This window comes from Acinonyx jubatus, chromosome X (genome assembly GCF_027475565.1).
Source record: "Acinonyx jubatus isolate Ajub_Pintada_27869175 chromosome X, VMU_Ajub_asm_v1.0, whole genome shotgun sequence".
NCBI lineage: Eukaryota > Metazoa > Chordata > Mammalia > Carnivora > Felidae > Acinonyx > Acinonyx jubatus.
In genome coordinates this window covers 111,995,588-112,016,367 of record NC_069389.1, presented here as the reverse complement: position 1 = coordinate 112,016,367, position 20,780 = coordinate 111,995,588, and the positions used below count along the sequence as shown (strand labels likewise).

Genomic DNA, 20,780 nt, shown 5'->3' with positions numbered 1-20,780 from the left:
AGGCTAGTAGTCAAGGACATTTGAAGACCACCTTTATGGAGAGTTTTTAACTCCTGTCTACCTCAAAATATTTAAAGCCACTCAGTATCTTCAGTGCATTCATTCATTCACCCTTCCATTGACTTCTTATGGCTGGCCGGGCACCATGCTAAAGAGGAACTGAGTGGTGAGTGAAAACAAGCGGTTCATGTCCTTATGGAGCTTGTAATCTAAGTTACAATTTAAAAAGAAGCCAACAAATATTATACTGACTCATTTTCATAAGTTATGAGTAAAATGAATAGAAACAGGTGACAGAATCGGGGTCTGTTTTCGATAAGAGTAGCCAGCAAGTTCCGTCTGAGGAGACAGCATTTGCACAGACAACTGGAGGAATGAGGGACTCTTTCTACAAAGGGGCTTGGGAGTAGGACTTAGAACCAGCTTGTTCAAAGGCCCTGAGGTGGGCGAGGGCCAGGCACGTTGGGAACCTGAAAGGAGGCTCATGGGGGTACAGGGCGCACCCAGTGGAGGAGTGGGGTGATGGGAGTGAGTGGGGTATAGAGGAACTTCTGGGTCACTGTCTTGGGAGCAATTTGAATCTTGTAATCTGAACTTCTTGAAGCCGTGAAGGTGACTGGGAGATGTGGAAGGGTGATGATGATAGAGTTGTGTGTTTAATCAGCTGTAGATATTTACTGAGGACTCTACCAAGTGTCCGGTACTGTTCTAGCTAGTAATGAACTGGTGAGCAAAACAGACAAAAACATCCGCCCCTCCCCTCCCTCCCGCCACGGGGCTTACATTTTATTATTTTTTAAAGATTTTATTTTATTTTTTATGTAATCTCTACCCCCAGTATGGGGCTCGAACTCATGACCCCGAGATCAAGAGTCGCGTGTTCTACCGACTGAGCCAGCCAGGCACCTCTGACCTTCCTTACATTTTAATGTGGGAGGGTGTTCTTAGGGCAAAGGGTAAACTGATGTAACAGCTCCAAACTACAGTGGCCAGAAAAGGCAAGTGTTTGTTTCTCTGGCACGTAATAGCCCGGAGCAAAGAGCCAGCCTCTGTTCTGGGAGGGAATGGGGTGGTTTTGCCTTCCTCCGCAGTGGATTTTCAAGTTCCAGCCAGCTAGAAGGCAAGAGGGGGTTCGGTGCAAGTTTCTGTAGGAAAATGACCAAGAAGTTTCACAGGTCACTACTGCACACATACCTTTGGAGAAATCTTTTTCGTACGGTCCTCCCTAGCCACAAGGGAGACGGGGAAATGCCGTTTCTAGCTGAAAACGCAGGTGCTCAGGAAGACAACCGGGAGGATAACCAGTAGACAGGGAAACAGACCATGAACAAACAAGATAAATAATTGTAACGTCGTGTATGCTCGTGATGGGTGGTAAAGGGGAAATAAAGCAGGGAAGGGATGGGGAGTATGGGGGTAGAGGTGGCGATTTTTCAGAGGGTGACAAAGGAAAGCCTCACCGAAAAGGTGCCATTTGAATAAAGCCCTGACAGACGCCCGTGAGCAAGAAATACCATTCTGCGTTGTTACCAGGCCTACTGTGCGGGAGGGCTGGTTTTAACGTGTTTGAATCTCAGACCTTATCTGAAAGTAGTTAGTAGAAAGGCACCGTCCTACCACAGTTGACTTAGAGCAAGCAGTGCTAGGAGGCCCTCACCAATGAACGCTGGATGGGTGGGTTCTAATGCTAGGGCCTGGACCCAGGCATTTGTCACAGATTTGGGACTGCGGGATTTTGTCTTGGCTCTTCGAAAGATGCTAAGCTTAGCTCCCTAAGAGAGAAGGTACTAAGGTCCCTCCCTTTGCAACACTAAGAGTGTTGCACATACTTGTTTTATAGGCTTTGGGGGGGGGGGTGATTTTCTTTCTAACAGAATTATGTATGATCCCTGTGAGTCTGCTATAGAACTCTCGTTCATTTTAGTCAGCTGTTAAGTGTAGTTTTAAGGATATGGTGACATTAAGGGGCGCCTGGGTGGCTCGGTCGGTTGAGCGTCCGACTTCGGCTCAGGTCATGATCTCGCGGTTTGTGGGTTTGAGCCCGGCGTCGGGCTCTGTGCTGACAGCTCGGAGCCCGGAGCCTGCTTCGGATCCTGTGTCTCTTTCTCTCTCTGCCCCTCCCCGACTTGTGCTCTCTTTCTGTCTCTCAAAAATAAATAAATGTAAAAAAAAATTAAGGATATGGTGACATTAAAAACAATGGAGGGGCGTCTGGGTTGGCTTAGTTGGTTAAGTATCTGACTTCGGCTTAGGTCATGATCTCACAGTTTGTGAGTTCGAGCCCCACATCAGGCTCTCTGCTCTCAGCGCAGAGTACCTCAGATCCTCTGTCCTCCTCTCTCTCTGCCCCTCCCCTGCTTTCACACATGCGTGTGCGCGCTCTCTCTCTCTGTCAAAAATAAACATTAAAAACATTTTAAAAGGAATATTTTCATGTTCACCACTGGTCATCCAAATATGGCTTAGTTTTTTTCTAGTTATAGAAAGCAATACTTTACAACCCTTCACTATTTTAATTCTATTCCACTACTGATTTAAGTATATTTCAATGTAAAATACACAGTGAACACCTTTTTCTACTCCTCTGCACCATTTTTTAAAGGGCAACCCATTTGGTCAATGGGACAAAAGAAAAGGATTTTCTGCCTGTTTTTTCTCTACTCCCCTTCCCACCTCCAGCACCCCTACATTTCAGTACATAGATGCCTCTAACATTTCTTATTGTTGTAGTAATTATCTTTCATTAGGGAACTTTGAGTTTAGAAAAAGAGAATGAGGCACATAGAAGATGTGACGAAAATACCAGGCAGAAAGCGATAAATGCCATGCGAAAGCTAAAAATTAGATGCTCTTCCAAATGAGAGAAGTAATTCTGTCAGTCTTTGCTTCCACAACAGTGAAAGGAGACAATAAGGTTACTTTGAGCTTCATATATAACGCTCTCAAAGGAAATTTTTCCTTCTTGGAAAAGAGAAGCATCTGACCTGTCATCCTACTGTTTATTTTAGTGAGTCTTTTCCTACGCACAGAGAAAACCTCAAGTGAGACTGGAAAAGCACCTCTAACAACTGCACTGCATTTTACAGTCTTAGAAGCTACCCTGGATTCTTCCCTTCTCCCCCTCGTGCTATCTTGCACGGTCCGTCACCAAGTTCCGGGCAGCCCGCCTCCTGAATATCTTTTGGGTCCACCCTGGCCCCTCTTCATCCGTCTCTGCAAAGCAGTGAGACCCGATTTTGTAAAAATTTACACTAAAGTCCTTTTCACACTGACTCCTTGTGGCACCCCCCTGCCTGCCTGTGCGACCACATCTCTGACCCCTGACCCTTCCCTTGTGTTTCGCAGTCACACCGGCCGGCCCTCGGGGCTCTACCCTGGCCCACCGCACGCACGCCGCCGCTCCCACCGTGTGGAATCCTCTTCCCGGAGACCCCATTTCTAGTCCCCCTTCCAGAACGAAGCTCGAGCAGCACTTCCTTCAGGAAGCCTTCCCTTACCCCCCACCCTGGGGTCAGGCCCCCCAGTCTCACAGGGCCGCATGGCCCCTTGTGCTGCTGTAAAGCAGGTCTTTCCGCAGTTGTAACTCACAATGGATCTTGGAACTGATGATTAGCCGCCTCCCCCGCCCGTGGAACAAGACCCAAGAGGGCGTGTGTGCTTATTCGCTGCGCTGTATCTAGAGTCGGGGTCTGCTGTAGTGCTGGGAACTGCAAGAAATGCTCAGAAAATATTTGTTGCTGGAGAAAAAAGAGCAGAACATTCCCATATCCTTTCAGTTTTGCCTTGGGTTTTATTTAGGATCGTAAGTTTTCTAACGGTGGGATGTTGACCCAAGACGGGCACCAGCATCCCCTGGGAGCTGTTGGGACTGCAGCTGCGGGGCCTCTGGTTCAGACCTGACCTGCTGCACCGGAACCTCTGGAGGGGGGGGGGGGGGGTTTGCGGCCTGGCCACCTGTGGCTCCCGGGCCCTCCAGGTGATGCTGACAGGCAATCGGGTTTGAGAGCCCGTGTTCCGCAAATACACGGACTGAAACGGACTCCGGCAAAGTAAAATAGGAAGTACTATGTAAACCAGCTTTGAAATGAAGTTACACCGCTGCTCACTAACAGTGGGTAATAAACTGCATTTCAGCCACCGCGCCCCCTCCCCCCTGCCATTTTATCAGTTGATGTCTTCACAGGTCCACTGAAATGTCAACAAGGGCGACTTGACCAGTCAACCCACACCCGGACTTTAAAAATTACGTAGTATTTTCCAACCTTCACCTCTCTGAATCTAACTTTTTGTCTAGTGCCTTCCAAATCCAAGAAATGATTGTAAAACTGACAATGCCCGTAATTCCAGTGTTGGAGGTCTGTTTTTTAAATTATGTTAGGGGTGCCTGGGTGGCTTAGCTTAGTCCGTTAAGCGTCTCTTTTTTTCTTTAAAAATTTTTTTAATGTTTATTTATTTTTGAGAGATAGAGACAGCATGAGCAGGGGAGGGACAGAGAGAGAGGGAGACACAGAATCCGAAGCAGGCTCCAGGCTCCGAGCTGCCAGCACAGAGCCCGATGCGGGGCTCGAACCCACGAACCTCAAGACTTCTTCTGACTCTTGATTTTGGCTCTGGTCCTGATTTCAGGGTTCGTGAGTTGGAGCCCCCGTTGAGCTCTGCGCTGAGAGTGTGGAGCCTGCTTGGGATTCTCTCCCGCCCTCCCTCCCTCTCTGTCTCTCTCACCCTCCCCACGCGTGCTCTCGCCTTCTCAAAATGAATAAACTTAAAAATATTGTTTTAACGTTTATTGGTCAAAACAATTTTTTGCTAAAGCTTAGGTTGTCATAGTTTCTAGATTTATATCTAAAGCATTAGCAAGGTTCAGATGTGCATATTCTTGGCTGTGTTTACATTCTGGGGCTGTGCTACACCATCAAACTGCTGATGGATTGACTGCGTTGTCAAAGGTCACTCATCCTCGATTTTGCCTTTGACTTTAAATTTGCTCCTTGTTTGACTCAAGGACTGTTTTGACAAAACCATTCCCATCTGGTGACTATCAGGCGATCCACAAAATTAATTGCGTTTTTATTCTCACACAACAGGTGCACAAGGCTCATTGATTCTCTTTCCGATAATTGGTTAGAAGCACAAAATTTGAACAGGGACGGGAGATAGCCAAGGAAAGATTTGTAAAATATTTTGGAAAACTTTTGATTTTAGAAGAGTTGTAGATTTGCAGAAAAGTTGCTTAGAGAGTAGAGTTTTCCTATATCCCGCATGCATTCCTGTATTACTAACATCTTACACTACTAGTAACGTGTATTTGTCACAATTACTGGACCAGTATTGATACGTTATTGTTAACTGAGGTCCATACTTTATTTCCTCAGTTTTCCATTAATATCATTTTTCTGTCCCAGGATCCCATCCAGAATATGCCGTATCATGTTTAGTTACCGTGTCTCCTTAGGCTCCTGGTGGCTGGGACAGCTTCTCAGACTTCCCTTGGTTTAGATGACGTTGATAGTTTTGAGCAGTAACTGGTCAGGTGTTTTATACTATGTCCATCAATTGGGATTTGGCTGTTTTTCGTTTTTAAGTTTTAGTTCACATGCAGTGCAGTACTGGTTTCGGGAGTAGAATACAGTGGTTCATCACTTACAACACCCAGTGCTCATCACAAGTACCCTCCTTAGTACCCATCAGCCATCTAACCCATCTCCCACCTACCTTCTTCCATCAACCCATAGTTTGTTCTCTATAGCTAAGAGTCTCTTGTGGTTTGTTTCAGTAGATTGTTTTTAAACGTGAGTTTTCAGATAACATCTTTCTTGCTGAGTGGGACCTTTTAAATTTCACTGTAATCAGGAGACAGGTATATGCAACTGACATGTTTCAAATGCTTACTTAAATTGTGAAGTGTGTTTAGCTGGTGAAGGGATTTGAAATTAATGAATATTCTCACGAATATTTGTTCTGGGGGCAGTTAGGGGAAGCTAATGTGTTTTGCAAGTGTTCTCGTGTCCAGCTTGCCCACATCCACTCTTGTTCCTCAACCTCCAAGCCTCTGTTTGCCTGTAGCTGTTCCTAGAATTCAATTGCCTGCCAGCTAAAACCACCGTAAAAACATTTAGGTAGATAAAGTGGCCCAAGATTCTTTTTGCTTGGCAAGAACTCACTTGCTAAAATGGCTTTTAATATGTTTGTGCCTCTCTGCTATGCTGCTTTTGCCAGAATAGATGGCAAGTCTAAAGATTTGCTTGTCTTCCTAACTCCTTTTTTAATATCTCATAGCAGTGACTGAGCTATTGATCTGAAGGGATAATAACAACCCTGCATGTGCTTTCTGCAAGTTCCGATATTTTAAGAACTGAGAGCTTTGAAAAAGAACATTGCTTTACTTCGCATAAACACAGAGCTGCTTCAAACCAAATCATATACAGCATGTGTCATAAACAAAGTTGGTTCCTTGAAATCACCAGATTCAGAGGGAGCAAAGGATGATAGAGAAGGAATGAAAGCAAATAATAGTACTTGCCCAAAGACTGATGACCAGGGTCAGCTACCCGGGAATATGGTCCCCAGCAGCCCCACTCACTCCTTACCCTCCCCCGCCCCCCATCCCTACTTCAGGCTCTTGGCTTCTGACATAAACTTAGAGCACTTCTCAGAAAGATTGTTCCGGAGGGAAAGGCACACAGAAAGTAGCTTTTTGCTGAAATTAACCTTTAGTACATTATTAATAGTTTTGGGGTTCTAGTTTGACTCCTCAGTAGAGAAAATAATGAGCAGCATGCCTCATTAAGATTAAGATATATTTCAAATAACTGAAAACAATACATTTGCCATAAGGTAGATAGAGAAAATTGGGGATTTTTTTTTTGCTGCATATGTTTTTTTTTTCTTTTAATAATTTGGTACTTTCTTTTTCCAAAAAAAATTTTTTAATGTTTATTTTTGAGAGAGACAAAGTGAAAGCGGGGGAGGGGCAGAGAGAGGGAGACACAGAATGTGAAACAGGCTCCAGGCTCTGAGCTGCCAGCACAGAGCCCGATGCAGGGCTCGAACCCATGGACCATGAGATCATGACCCGAGCCGACGCTTAACCAACTGAGCCACCCAGGCGCCCCTGCTGCATATATTTTTTAATGGAAGTTCTGGCTAATAGGGTCTAAGAGGACTCCCTGATTTTGAGAGATACGCCAAAAAGGTAGAGCTAAAGAATATTTAGATTTATATTCTTAATTTCTCAATATTATATCTTATATATCTGTTCACCACATGGAAGAATCCAGCACCCATTTTCAAACTTTGGTTTTAACTTTTGCTAGTAAACTGGCTGGGATAGTATTTGTCAGGTTTCTTCACTGTAAAGTTACTCTTTTTTAAAATAGAGATTTTTTTATTCATTTGCTTACCTCTGTGATTCTGGAGATGAATATGGTTCATTTCATTTATTCAACAGAAGTTATTGTGAATTAAAGAAAATGTGGTTTTAGGAAATTTTTTTTTTTTTTTTTTTTTTTTAAACTCAAGGCCCACTAATTGGAAGAATAAACCATACTTAAAGGAGCAGCCCATACTTTGTAGGTGACAAAGGTTGGCCAAAGTCAGGTTTTTGGTGTATAATATGTATGTGTTTAGCTTTTCTAAATATACCGAGCTTATTCTATTTGATTGCAGAGGGATATTGTTAAGTAATTCCAATCACGTTCTTCACATGTTACAGCAGTTCATTTATTCAGTTATTAGTAATTCATTTATTCAGTTAATACCAGTTATTAGACTTTCTCACCTTCTCTTTCCATTTATTTTATACTCAGAAGTAACAGTGAAAATCCTTTCCATAAATGAGACCCTTTCTCTCTTCCCAGCTTTCGTAGAAGTACAAAGGGTGCTATAGATATTAGGGCTCAAGCAACCGCCTGCTTTGCATTTCTTCAAATGCTAGTCATAGTAACAGATGACAATGAGAAAGTACAAGGGAAAGAAGTCACCAGCACTTCTTGTGTTGAAATTTGTTAGGGAGTTTCCATATCAAGCAATGAGCGTGTCACGCAGCAGATGAGCCTCTAGGATGAATTTGATTCATTCTCCAAAGCAGCAAAATCTCATCATCAGATGGTGTTGCTTGAGGCTTTCTCTTGCTTTCGAGTTGGATGATCTAAATGGCGTCACCTCTGGTGGGTTTCCATCCTGTCACGTATCAAAGAACGTCTGTGCAGATGGAAAGAGATTTTCTGTTGGGCTCTGTGTGAGCTCCGTGGGAAGGGTTAAAAATCAGGAGCGAATGTGTTTAGCTCCATTATACTTTTTAATGACTGGCATCTCTACCAGATTTGTTGACACTACAAACATGGAAGGAGCAAAGACATCAGGGATTTATTGCTGGCTCTGCTGCTAGTTTCTTGTGTAATTTTGGAGGGTTTTTTTTTTTTTTTTTATGTAACTTTCCTCAGTGTTCCTCAGACTTCCGTCTGTACAGTGAGAGTGGATAGTCCAGAGCGTTGTTTAAACCCCTTAGGAACATAGAAGTCTGTGGTTCAGAATGGGAAATACGAAAAGCAATATGGGCTGCCCCCTCCATTACATGTTTATGATCATACATGATCATGAGATGGTACCTTAGGTAAAAAATGTACTGGGAATCTGATCTTCCCACCAAAGGTTGTATATGTAGCTGGGGACATGGCTCTTGACCAAGGGACTGATGCCTACTAATTATTTTTTCTAGGTATGATGACACATATAAAAATGAGTGGAATTCCGGGTAATACCTGTGGGCCATAGAGCTTTTTAAGAAACGTATTCTGGATTAGGGAAGTGTGGTGGTGGGTGGGGAAAGTGGACAGAGAAGAGATCTCTGTAAGCAGAATTCTGTATTACTCTTCCCTGGTCCTTCCCATGTGACAGACTCCCCCCCCCCCCCCCCCTCTCTCTCTCTCTCTCTCTCATTGGTATTCTTTCCTGCTCATGATCTTGCCTCATGCTTCTGATGTTGGGAGGGCTCTGAGGGCCTGCTGACTTCCATGTCTTAACAGTGGACAGAGCTGGGGCAGGTCAACCATGAACCCGGCTTTGAGCCCCAGCCTGTTCTAAGTTGGGGAGAATTTCAGGAACCTTAAGCTGCGTAGGTCAGCATGTCTGCTAGTCTCATTCTGACGTCATGTGCTTAGGTTTTCTGTAAGGCTCCTCTTGCTTAGTTCCTTGTGATTGAGGCTGGCCTTGTATTTCTGTGCCAGAAGCTGGGCCCTGTTCTCTTTCTCCACTGTGAAGTCCTTAATCTGGTACAGTGGTTGATACCCCAATTTCCCCAAGGTTAGGAAGGATGCTTTCTTTTAGCCAGGCCTCCTGGGAACTTGAGCTTTGCCTAGACCCATGCCTGTCATTGGGACTTTGCTGGTTATTGGTGATGTTGGGGCTTACTGACTGATTGCTTTTTACCAGATTCTTCCCGTTCTGATCTTCTGTCTGCTTTCTCCTCGCTCAGTACCCTGGTGCTCACCGCTCACCCACGTGGACCTCTGCCTGTTGCCGCCTACTCTCCTTTTCTAATTATGCACTCTTGCCTACTTGCATTTCTTCTAGACCTTGCTTCTGGGTCTACCTCCAACCACCTGATATTCCTTCCCTCTAACATGGAGGCTCCTGATGTGTACCACACTGCGTGCCTTCAGAAGCTTAGTTATGACGATCGGTTGTTTCCTTTTTCTAGGGCCTTTATTTAAAAAATCTGTCAACTTTTAGCTGTCTTTGTTTGTTTTTTCCTGATGTGGCAAACTCACCCCTTGACATTTGTAATGGGGTCAGTTTTTTTGGCCTTCTTTAGAACATCTCACATGGCCCCTTTCCTGCCATTACTTCACTTTCACAGGGGAGCGGCCTTGCATCATAAAATCTTCACGTTGGAAGAGATTTCCAAAGATACCCAGTTCAACTTTCTGTGTAACGAGTAGCTTATCAACTTCCAAAACCAATGGCATTTTACAACGGTTCTCTACTGGTTTCTTGGGCCCAAAATGTGAATGCATTCATTTATTTATTGTGCTCAGTCAGTCAGTCCACACAGTTACTAAACATCTACCGTCAGTCAGGCACTGTGTGTGTGTGTGTGTGTGTGTGTGAGTGAGTGAGTGTGATCTCTTCTGCATGGCTGAGGGTTTGATTTGCGAAAGGGCTCTTTCTGCTGCCTCAGTTGACATCATCTTTCTGGTCCACCACCAGTTTTTCAACCACCCGGAAAAGAAAGGGGGAACTCCTCTGCCTCTGCTTTCTGCCTGTCGATCCCTGACTTGCCCTTGGAATATCATCTTTCTAAATGCAGTCTTGGTTTGTTACTCCTCTGTTAACAGGCTTCACATTGACTCCCCCTCAAACTGACATCTAACTCTTAGACACAACTTACGAAAGCCCTCAACCTTTCTGCTTCATGCCTACCTCTCGGTCTTCTGCACCATTTTTGCCAGGCCCTCTGCCCCAGAACTTCGTGCATTTTCCTGGCCGTATCATGCTTACTCACATTTCTGTTGTATATGCTGCTCCTGCTACCTGGAATGACTGTCAGTTTTGTCTTCTTGGTGAACTCGGGGGCACCGAGAGCGGATAGAAAATGGTGCACAAGGAGGAGTAAATCAAAACTCTTCCTCTTCCATTAAGGGGCACTCTGGGCCGTTGGCTGCTACTGAACCTTCATACGCCCCTACCACTGCCCACCAGCAGGGCTGTAAGCTACTCAGGACCCGGAATTTCTCTCCATCTTCAGCCTTACCAGAGCCCATCCCAGAATGGGCAGACAATAAAATATTTGTTAGACGAACAAGCGACTGAACAAATGAAGGCAAGTCGTCATCTTCTTTTTTTTTTCTTGTAAGATTTTTTTTCATGTTTACTTTTGAGAGAGAGGGGGAGACACAGAATCCGAAGCAGGCTCTAGGCTCGGAGCTGTCCGCACAGAACCTGACGCGGGGCTCGAACCCATGAGTTGTGGGATCATGACCTGAGCTGAAGTCGGACGCTTAACCGACTGAGCCACCCAGGCGCTCCTGAAGGCAAGTCTTCTGTAGTTTACTTTTCACTTCGGGTCTCCCTTGGGCGCTGAGACTGCCACTTAAAAGACTCCTACCGCTGTGCTGACAGTAGGCTCCCTGCAAACCCAGGACCGTGCACACTAGTTAATACACTATTAGACACCTGCCTGTGACGGTCACCAAATAGCCTGCCAAACAGGGAGAAGGGCCCTTTGGGGGTTTTGAGCACCTCTTCACCTTTTTGCACCCCGCAGACTCTGCTGCCAAGATAAGCTTCTACTGTGTGTGCAAAAAACTCCAATCAAGACAAATTGCAGAGAATGAAAATGCCTCTTCCCTGCTCTTGTCATTTGGAAGAGTTGTAAAGTGAAGAAAATGAGTACTTTAACATTCCTGTCTCCTCAAGCAGTTGTCTTAAATGAGTCATCTACAAACTCAGGCAGTTGGTAAGGACAGTCAGTGGCCATCTATCATTTTAACGTGATTTATTTCAAATAAATAGCAAATGGGGTATTTTGGTCCTAAATTATGCATTTATCACTTTCCTGCCGGAGCCCTTTTTTATACAACTATATCAGTGAGCAGTGAAAGACACACAGACAAAACTGTCGTGAACTTTGTCAGTCTTCCCTGTCTTTCTTCTGCCCTTTAACTTATGATGTCCATTAAACTTATGATCAAAACTCAGCACTTTCCATTCGGATTAGTTGTAGATCTCTGCCTAAAATAGATGGCCATTTCTGAGGCGGTATGCATTTTTGTTTTTGTTTTTCTGGTATATTGAGGTGTAATTGACATACAGTAAAATTCACCCTTTTTAGCGATTTACAAATCTATGAATTTTGACAATTTTATATTTGTGTCACCACTGAAGTCAAGATAATAGAATTGTCTGTCACCCAGAATAGTCCTCATGCTCCTTTGTAATCAGTCCCCTCCCTATATGACCAACCCCTGGCAGCCACTGTTATTTCTGTCTCTATAACAGTTCTGTAGAATTTCATATAAATGCAATCATAACGTGTGGTCTTTTGAGTTTGGCTTATTTCGCTTAACATAATGCTTTTGAGTCATCCATGTTGTTGCATTTATCCATAGGTTGCTACCTTTTATTGCCGAGTAGAATTCTATTATACGAACGTGCCAAAATTTGTTTGTCCATTCACCATGATGGACATTGGGGTCATTTAAGTTTTCGTGATTATGAATAAAGTTGCTATAGGCATTTATATTCGAGTTTTTGTGTGGATATCTAGCCCTATTTCTCTTAAGTAAATACGAAGGAGTGGGATCCCTGAGTTTGCTAATAAGTGTGTATTTAACTCTATAACAAATTGTCAAACTGTACTGTTTTTGATTCCTACTGGCAGTACAAGGTTCATGAAGATTTACTCCTATTTTTTTCTAGAAGTTTTTTAGCTTTAGGGTTTACAGTTTCAGTCTGTGATGAATTTCAAGTTATATGTTTCGAGAGAGGTTTGAGTTGCGGTTCACTGAAATATAAATATGCCCCATCATTCCATTGTCATTTATTCAAAGACTAAAAGACTATCCTCTGTCAATCGAATTAAATTGGCATTTTTGTCAAAAATCAATTGACTGTATTATGTGTGGATCAATTTCTGGACTGTCCACTCTGCTCCATTGATCTGTGTGTTTATTCTTTTGCCAATACCTCACTGTTTTGAGAAGTTTGTAGCTTTATAGTAAGTCCTGAAATTAGTGGGCTTGAGCCCTCCAGATTTTTCTTTTTCAAATTGCTTTGGTTGTCCTAGATTATTTGTTTTTCCATATAACTTTTAGATCACCTTGTAAGTTTCTTTTTTTTTTTTCTTCCACCTTGTAAATCTCTTAAAAAGGAAACTTGCTCAGATTTTATTGAGCATTGAATTGAATACTGAATTGGGGTTGAAATGAATCTATTGATGAATTTGGGAGAGAATTGCAATATTGATGATATTGAGTCCTCTGATCCATGAATACATATCTCTCTAATTATTTATATCTTTGATTTCTTTCACCAGTGTTTTCTGTAGTTTTCAACATAATAAATCTTAAAGTACTTTGTTACATCGATCCCAGAGTATTGCATATTTTATTGGTGCTATACAGCAGATGGTGCTTAAAAATTTCAGTCCCCAGTTATTCACTGTTGTATATAAAAACAAAATTCAGTTTTGTATACTGATCGTCTATTTTCCAACCTTGCTAAAGTTACTAGATCCAGTAGTTGTTTATAGATTCTTTTGGATTTTCTACTTAGATTATTATGTTTTCTGTGAATAAAGACAGTTTTATTTCTCCTCTCCAGTTTTATCTACCTTTAATTTTTTTCTGTGCCCTACGGCATTAGTTAGAACTTCTGTCCAGTATGATGTTGAGTACACGTGGTAAGTGTGGTTCCCCTGCATTATTCCTGGTCTCATGGGGGGAAACCATTCAGTCTTTCCACCATTAAGTATGAGTTAGCTATAGGTGTTTTTCGTAGATGCTCTCTGTCAGGCCGAGGAAGTTCCCTTTTTTATTTCTAGTTCATTGAATATTTAAAAAAATCATGAGTGGCTGTTGAGCAAATGTCATACTTTTTCTGAGTCTATATAGATGTATGGATTTTCTTCCTTTGTTGATATTATCGCTGGCATTGCTTGAGTTCTGAATGTTGAACTTGCATTCCTAGACTAACTCCCACGTGACCGTTGTATACTATTCTCTTATATTTTATAGATAACAACCATGGTCAGGTGCCATGAAGTTGTTGGCAATTCCTTAATCATATGTGTGTTTTAAGGGTCACCAGGATCACTTCCATCTTTATTAAGGGAAATTAAAACAAATAGAGCGAGTGTCTTTGTACTAAGCAGTGCGTACATTTATTTAATCCTCTTTAATGGGAAATTGAGGTCTAGGAAATAATTTGCACCATTGAAGTCTTGCAGCTAGTAAATGACATGGTCAGAACTTAAATGCAGGTTTGTTTGGTAAAACCCATATCAGCCCACTAGATTGTATTGCTTCTCTCTGGTAGTGCGTGCGTGTGTGGGAGGTGTTGGGGGCAGGAGGGGGCGGACAGGGACGAGGGAGTGTGAGAGAGAGATTGATTGAGATTAGGAAAGGGAGAAATGTTCTTATTTACGTTAAGTAAGCCCTACACCCAACGAGTGGGGCTTGAACTCATGACCCGGGGATCAAGAGTTACATGCTCTTGTGACTGAGCCAGGAGCCCCAGGGAGAAATGTTCTACCGCCTTTTATTGCCGTTTGAAGATCTGGGCTTTTAGATATCTTAGTTTATATCTCAGCTCTGCCATTTGCTTGATTCGTGGCACATATATCTCTCTGAGACTCATTCTTTAAGCCTGAAATACAGACTTAGCACAGGTTGTTGTGAGGAATACAGATGATTTTCGTAAAGTGCCTCGCACATAGCACGTGCTCAATACAGTGGTGTCCATTACTGTCATTCTTATTGATTTTTTTTTTTTTTAACCATGAAATACACTTTATACCTGGAGATAATTGATTTGGGTTTGGAAAATGCCAGATAAGACTTAGGATGATTTTGTAGTTTAGTTGTTTTACCAAAATAGCCTAGAGCCAAGTTCCTTTCTATAAAAACGGACCTAATTTCCTCTACTTTTTACCCACCTCCTTCCTCAATCCAAACAATACCAACTTACTGAATCATCTTGCAAATTTGGAAGGCTTAAAAGATACTGCTGAATGCTTTGGGCTCTGGAAATGAGGGCGTGCACGCTTCTGTGTCTATCCTCGTGTGGTCTAGAAGTGATGGTCTCGTCCAGCAGGACTGGAGATGCCATTTTCTCATTTTACATGGGCAGCCGGCCACTGATAGCTAGCTTTAGAGCCCTGGCTCATGCAGATATGACAGTTTCTGAGTCACTGAAACTCACTTCCCTAACTTCCAGAAAGCATTTCAGACTGTTCGAAGGTAATGATTCCTTTTTCAGTAAGGTGGTTTTGATTATCCCAAGTAGGGCCGGAGAGAGCTGTGTTTTCATCAGTCAAGTCAGGGAGGCAGCAATGAGAAAAATGGCTGAGTCTGAGAAAGGGCGTCAGGCCATCATCAAAGGACCTTTCAGTGCCCAGGACCTCAGGAAGGCTGTTGGCTCCAGCAGTCCATCGCTTCTGGGAACTGATTCTCATTATTATTTGATTTCCTAGCAGTACCCTTCCAACTAAAAGTGCTGTGTGACAGATGAAAGTAAAGGAAAATCTGTTGTATTTTGAGAATTTTTGGAGACTATCACAGCACTGCTTGGTGGTGTTGTAAATCAGAATTGGTAATCACTAGTCTTTTTTAAACAGGTTTACTGAGGTGCGATTGTTAACAAAATACTGTATATATTGCATGTCTCCAGTTTGAGGAGTTCTGAACATATGCATACACCCCCGAAGTCATCACCACAGTCAGGGTAATGTGCATATTCACCGTCTCCAACAGACTGCTCCTGCCCTTAGATTTGTTTGGGGCGTGGGGGAGTAAGAACTCACTTGAGATCCACCGTCCTAACAAAGTGACAGTACAGTATTTCAGAGCACACTGACCACATCTTCTGGTTCAGTTTTCCCCTTACCAACTAAGGTAGGTCTTCTTTCTACTTTATGATGTAAGAAATAGAACCTTAGCAATGTGTTTCCCCAAAGATCACCATTAGATAATTGCACCAGTGTCCAGAATCCACTTCTGATTTTTGTTCCGTGTTCTTTGCATAAGACCTCTGGGCCTTGAGCCTGTTGTGACTCTAAACTTCATTGACCTGGTAAACATTCCGAAACTAAATACCTAATGACCTTTGTCCTTACAATTAGTATCAACAAATGTGATTAGATTCCCAGCTTCAAAGAGAGCTCACGAGCTAACTAATTAGCAGAAGATACAGTTTGAAGATACAGTTTGGGGAGTAACGTCTACCGTTCTTCACGCCTGTAACTTTCTTTTTCTAGATTGGCTAGACAGAGTTCCAGTGCCTGAGCAGGAATGTTCAGAGGCTGGTCACCGAACTTTTGGGAGGTGGTTGAATTTGAAGTGTTGGGCCGTGAGGTGAGGCCGAGCCTGATAGCTTCGGTGTAGGGCCTCTTGAGTAGCTACTTTGTGCTAAACAGTAGTCTGGTCATTCCAGGGGCACAGAGATGAACACAAGCCGTATGATTCTACTCAGAAGGACCTCACGAGCTGGCCGACCGGATGGACGTGTACGTGGAGGTGCCTCCATATTATGGTTACCCCAGTCCGTCCTCCGGGCTGCCAGAACAGTCTTTAGAAAACACGTACCCTTTCCCTGATTGAAACTTGCTGGTGGTTGCCTGTCTCTCCGAGGACCCCGTCCAGGGTTCTTCTCAGACCTACAAGGCCTTCTCTGATTTGGCCCAGGTTCTCCTCCCCCTGTACCCACACCTCCACGGCGAGCACCGGGCACACACCGGTCCTTGCAGTGCTCAGAACGCGCCATGGTTTTTCTTGCCTCTGAGTGTTTTACTCCTGCCGGGCCCTCCGGAGAATGCTGTGTTAGTGTGGGTCCTCTGAGAAGCAGCAATTTTTAGGATGAAACTGGCAAGGATCTTATTAAGGGAAACCACCACCCGGGTGAGAGACGATGGGGAGGTGGGAGGGATGGGAGTGCCATTAGTCCATGATGCAAGTCTGACCCCTAGTGAAGAGAAGAGCAGCTTAGGCAGAGAAGCTTTCTAGGCTGCCGCGCAGTGGAAGGAAGGTTCTGGAAAGCCTTTGGGTAATCCAGGTCTGTGGAGCCCTGTCCCTGCCGCACTCACTCGTTGGTCAGGTGCAGCCCGTGGGAAATAGGGCCTCAACGCAAACATTAGAATGGATTTCTGAGGCAGCCGCTCAGTCGGAGGCCTTCCTCTTGGCCTCCGTTAATGCGTTTCTTCTTCCGTTGACTTCCTCCTACTTGTCCCGAAAAGGCCAGCTTTAAATGTTCCCTCCTCTTTCTGGGAAACTTGGTGAAGGAAATTTTCAGCATGTCACATGATGGTCCCACGGCCTACAATGACCGTCCCCTAACTTCCACCCACTTAATTCCTAATACGCTTATTGGAATCCCAGCCATCTATTACGGGACCAAAAAAAACCCAGGTGCTCAGGAAGTATTTGTTGAATGAATGGCTGAATTGGTAGCACTTGGCTACGCAGATCAAAGGAGAAGCTCTTTGAAGCTCGTCCAGGCAGAGCGAACTGCTTGAGCAAAGCCATATTGGGGAAAGAACGAAGACCCTATTCTGTTTCTGTCTTTTTTTTGCAAATATCTTGTCCAAAGCCCGTCATTTGGGGGAGAGTATATTATGATGCAAGACAGTGGGGGAAGGAGTGTCTTCCTGGCACTTGAAAATGATTCATATTTGAGAACTTCGTTGAGAACAATGTTTTGAATATTTCCTGAGAGACTTCTTTCCTGAGAGGAAACGGAGTTGATGGAAATGGAATTTTACTGCTGCCAGGAAAAGTGCGATAAAGATCAAGTCTCCTACAACCACTACCAGAATAGAAATTTCCACCGAGCAGAGGGATTTCAAAGTCCCACCTAATGGCTCCTGTGTATTTAGCTTTTGGTGCAGCTGAACTGTAATTCTGGAATGGAATTGGACCGGCTCTGACACTCCGGTCCGTGATGTATGGATTCGCGGAGACCCTTGCCGCTTGCCGACTGCCAGATGCTGGTCATATTTTCGATGGAAAGAAACAGAGCGCTGGCCAGGATTCCAAATCTCAGTACCGCCGCCTGCCTGCCTCCGGCACGTGTTGCCGGAGGACAGAGACGTGCTGATGACAGGGTCCGACGGAGTCACTGTGGCAGCGGCTAGAGATTTAGCCCCTTATCCCTGCGTCGTCTTCTACCCGTGACCTGAGGCGCGACCACGTACGAAGCAGGTGCCCCTCTTCGCCCAGGTCCACGTCTGTCCTGTGCAGTGTCCCTCCTGTCCTGTTTCTCCGGAGTTCCCACCTGGAGGGAGGCAGGCTGCTTCTTCTTGAGGTGGGAATGAATAATGGTGCCTCCACCATGGGCCTGCTGTTAGGGTTCCCCCAGGTAATTCATGCTAAGGGCTTAGACGGTGCTTGACACAGAGTATTTATCCCGCAAGTGGTAGCTAGGTTTTATCATCCTTCTGCAGTAGAAGCAGGGGTCTGAGGGTAAAGGGGTACTGTTTTTCTGTGCGGATTCTCCAAGTTGGTTCTTCCTGCATTTGGCGAGTGCCTGTTCTGTGATACGGTGGGCGGCCTGGGGCTCTAGGGACCTGGGCTGTTACGCTCGTTCTGTAACGAATCAAACACCTTTGCCGATACCCAGCTCTTGTCTCACGCGGAGACCGTTCATTTTGGCTTATACACCTGCAAACCCACTTGCTCTTCAACTGTGCTCTGACCTGGTGTGGAATACCTTCTTCTCTTTCTCATCGACCCGTCTCTCTCACCCTCAAACTTCGATTCGAATTCTTCAGGGAACGTATAACTAACGAGACCCAGACATGTGAGAATACGATGGTTGCATGATGCGTTCCTTTCCCTGATGTTTGGTGGTCAGGTTGGGAGGCTTTGACCTCATAGCCTTTGCCTTACGTATCTTTTCCATGTTAGTGGAAGAGTTCGCTTGCGACGTTATCCGTGTACCTCTTTCACTAACAGTTTTTTTTTTCAACGTTTTTTTTTTTTATTGATTTTTGGGACAGAGAGAGACAGAGCATGAACGGGGGAGGGGCAGAGAGAGAGGGAGACACAGAATCGGAAACAGGCTCCAGGCTCCGAGCCATCAGCCCAGAGCCTGACGCGGGGCTCGAACTCACGGACCGCGAGATCGTGACCTGGCTGAAGTCGGACGCTTAACCGACTGCGCCACCCAGGCGCCCCATCAGTTTTTAATTTCACCAGCGAGCTTCCCCTTTCTATGTGCTTATACACATTTCTCTTGACCATCTGTCTTCCTCCTTTCTTCCAAGTCTTGACATTACATCGAGAACCACTCCCGTCTTCTCTACTTGAAAGCCAAAAATAGGACTTGAACTGAATTACGAGTGACAGGGAATAGAATATTACTATCGATAAATGCACCAAGGCAAAGGAAAGCCATAAATTTAAAAAGAGGGAAAGTAGTATTTGAAGTCTCAAAGGTATCAGTATGTTCCAATCTGAACTCACTTAGCTCTTCTCCTCTAAGCCTCTGGCAGTCAGCTGGTAAGATGTTTCTCGAACGGGTTTATCTCCTTCTCGCTCCCAATGTCCTTGCCCTGGCCCTCATCATCTTTTCTTGAGAGGCAAGAACTTCTTTCCTGATCTTCCTTCCAGTTCCCTCTTTTCCCCAGTCTGACCACAGTGTCACAAGAGGGTGTTTTCTTTTTCAGCTTTTTTTTAGTATAAAATTCCGCAAGGATTCAAAACACCAAACAAAAAATATGTAGCTTACTATAGTATCTCAAGGCAAGCATACTTACAATCTCCATCCAGATCAAAAAACAAGACATTGAGAGCCACCCCAGAAGTCCCTCCAGGTGCCTTATCCCAATCATCAACCTGCCCTCATCCAGAATAACTCCTACCCTGACTTTCAGGGTAGTTATTTTTTTTTGGGGTTCTGTATCACGAGGGTGCCTTTTCAAAACATCAGTCTTGCCCTATTCACTTACCTCTGTGCTAAAGCCCGAGGGAGCTGAAACTCGCTCATGTTTTCTTGAGCTTAGCATGGAGCCTCCTGTCCACAACTGGTGCTTTCCTCAGTACCCTAGTCCGGCCATACTGGATTCTTCGCCGGCTCCCAGGTAACTCAGATGCCTCTAGGTATTTGCCTGATACCTCCAGGCATTTGCTCCTGCTGTTCCCCCTTTCTGGAGTGGCCTTTTTCCCATTCCCTGAGGAAGTACTGGGCCTAACTCACATGTCATTTCTTGCATGAAGCCGTCCTGGGTCTCCCGTCTCTGACATACCTGGGACAGAATGAATCTCTTCCACCCCTGTGCTCTACCCCACTGCAGCATTTTACACGCGTCTGTTTTTAGCACTTACCGTAGTCTCTGGTCCCTCACTTTGCTCGATATATATAGTAAATGCTCAATAAATGTTTGTTGAATGACTGAACCTATGCAGTCGACCTTTGAAGCTCTTTCAGGGTGTCAGGGTTTCTTCAGAATTGACACAGAAATCATACACTTTATTGTGATCAAGCTTGCTCTTCCTTAAGTATCCCTGTTTCACACACATTTTGTTTAAAGTGGATTTTATTTTGTTAGTAACTAATATTTCCAGTATCTGGTTTTACTGGTTTTTTTTTTCTCTCCCCTCTATTAACGTTTGCTCTTCTGCCCGCATTATTGGTCAAACAGGCCTTTGTGGGCTCTTCTGACAACCTACACGCCATTTTTATGGTTTTCGTGGTAACGGCTAGTAATTATTGAGTGTCCACTGTGTGCCTTGTGCTAAGGCCTGTCTGTGCATTATTTCCTGACCCCTCCATGTTTTCACCAGAAGCTGAAAGTTAGAGAAGTTAAACAAGTTCAAGTCATAAAGCCTTAACCCCAGGTGGAGCTTAGGGTTCGGAGCCCAACTGGAAACGTAACACTCTTGGTCCGGTTACCATTCTGCGTCCCCTCTCGTTAAGAAAACATTTGTGTCCCCGGCTGCAACACAGTGGGTTTTTGCAAAGGCATCTGCGGCGTATGGATTATTTGTGGAAGCGTGTTACTCAAGGTCTCCCTGGATTCTAGTCAGCTCTTTGACTCTATTCCCCTTTCCCAGACTGCTCCCGTTCAG

General features: G+C 44.4%; 1 protein-coding gene and 1 pseudogene across 4 annotated transcripts in view; one reads left to right on the top strand and one right to left on the bottom strand.

The window, feature by feature from the left end:
- Positions 1-20,780, top strand: part of ATP11C (ATPase phospholipid transporting 11C) — a 168,896-nt gene that overhangs the window by 21,405 nt on the left and 126,711 nt on the right. The gene's annotated exons all lie outside the window — the stretch shown is intronic.
- LOC113597825 (uncharacterized) lies at positions 13,735-13,834 on the bottom strand (annotated as a pseudogene).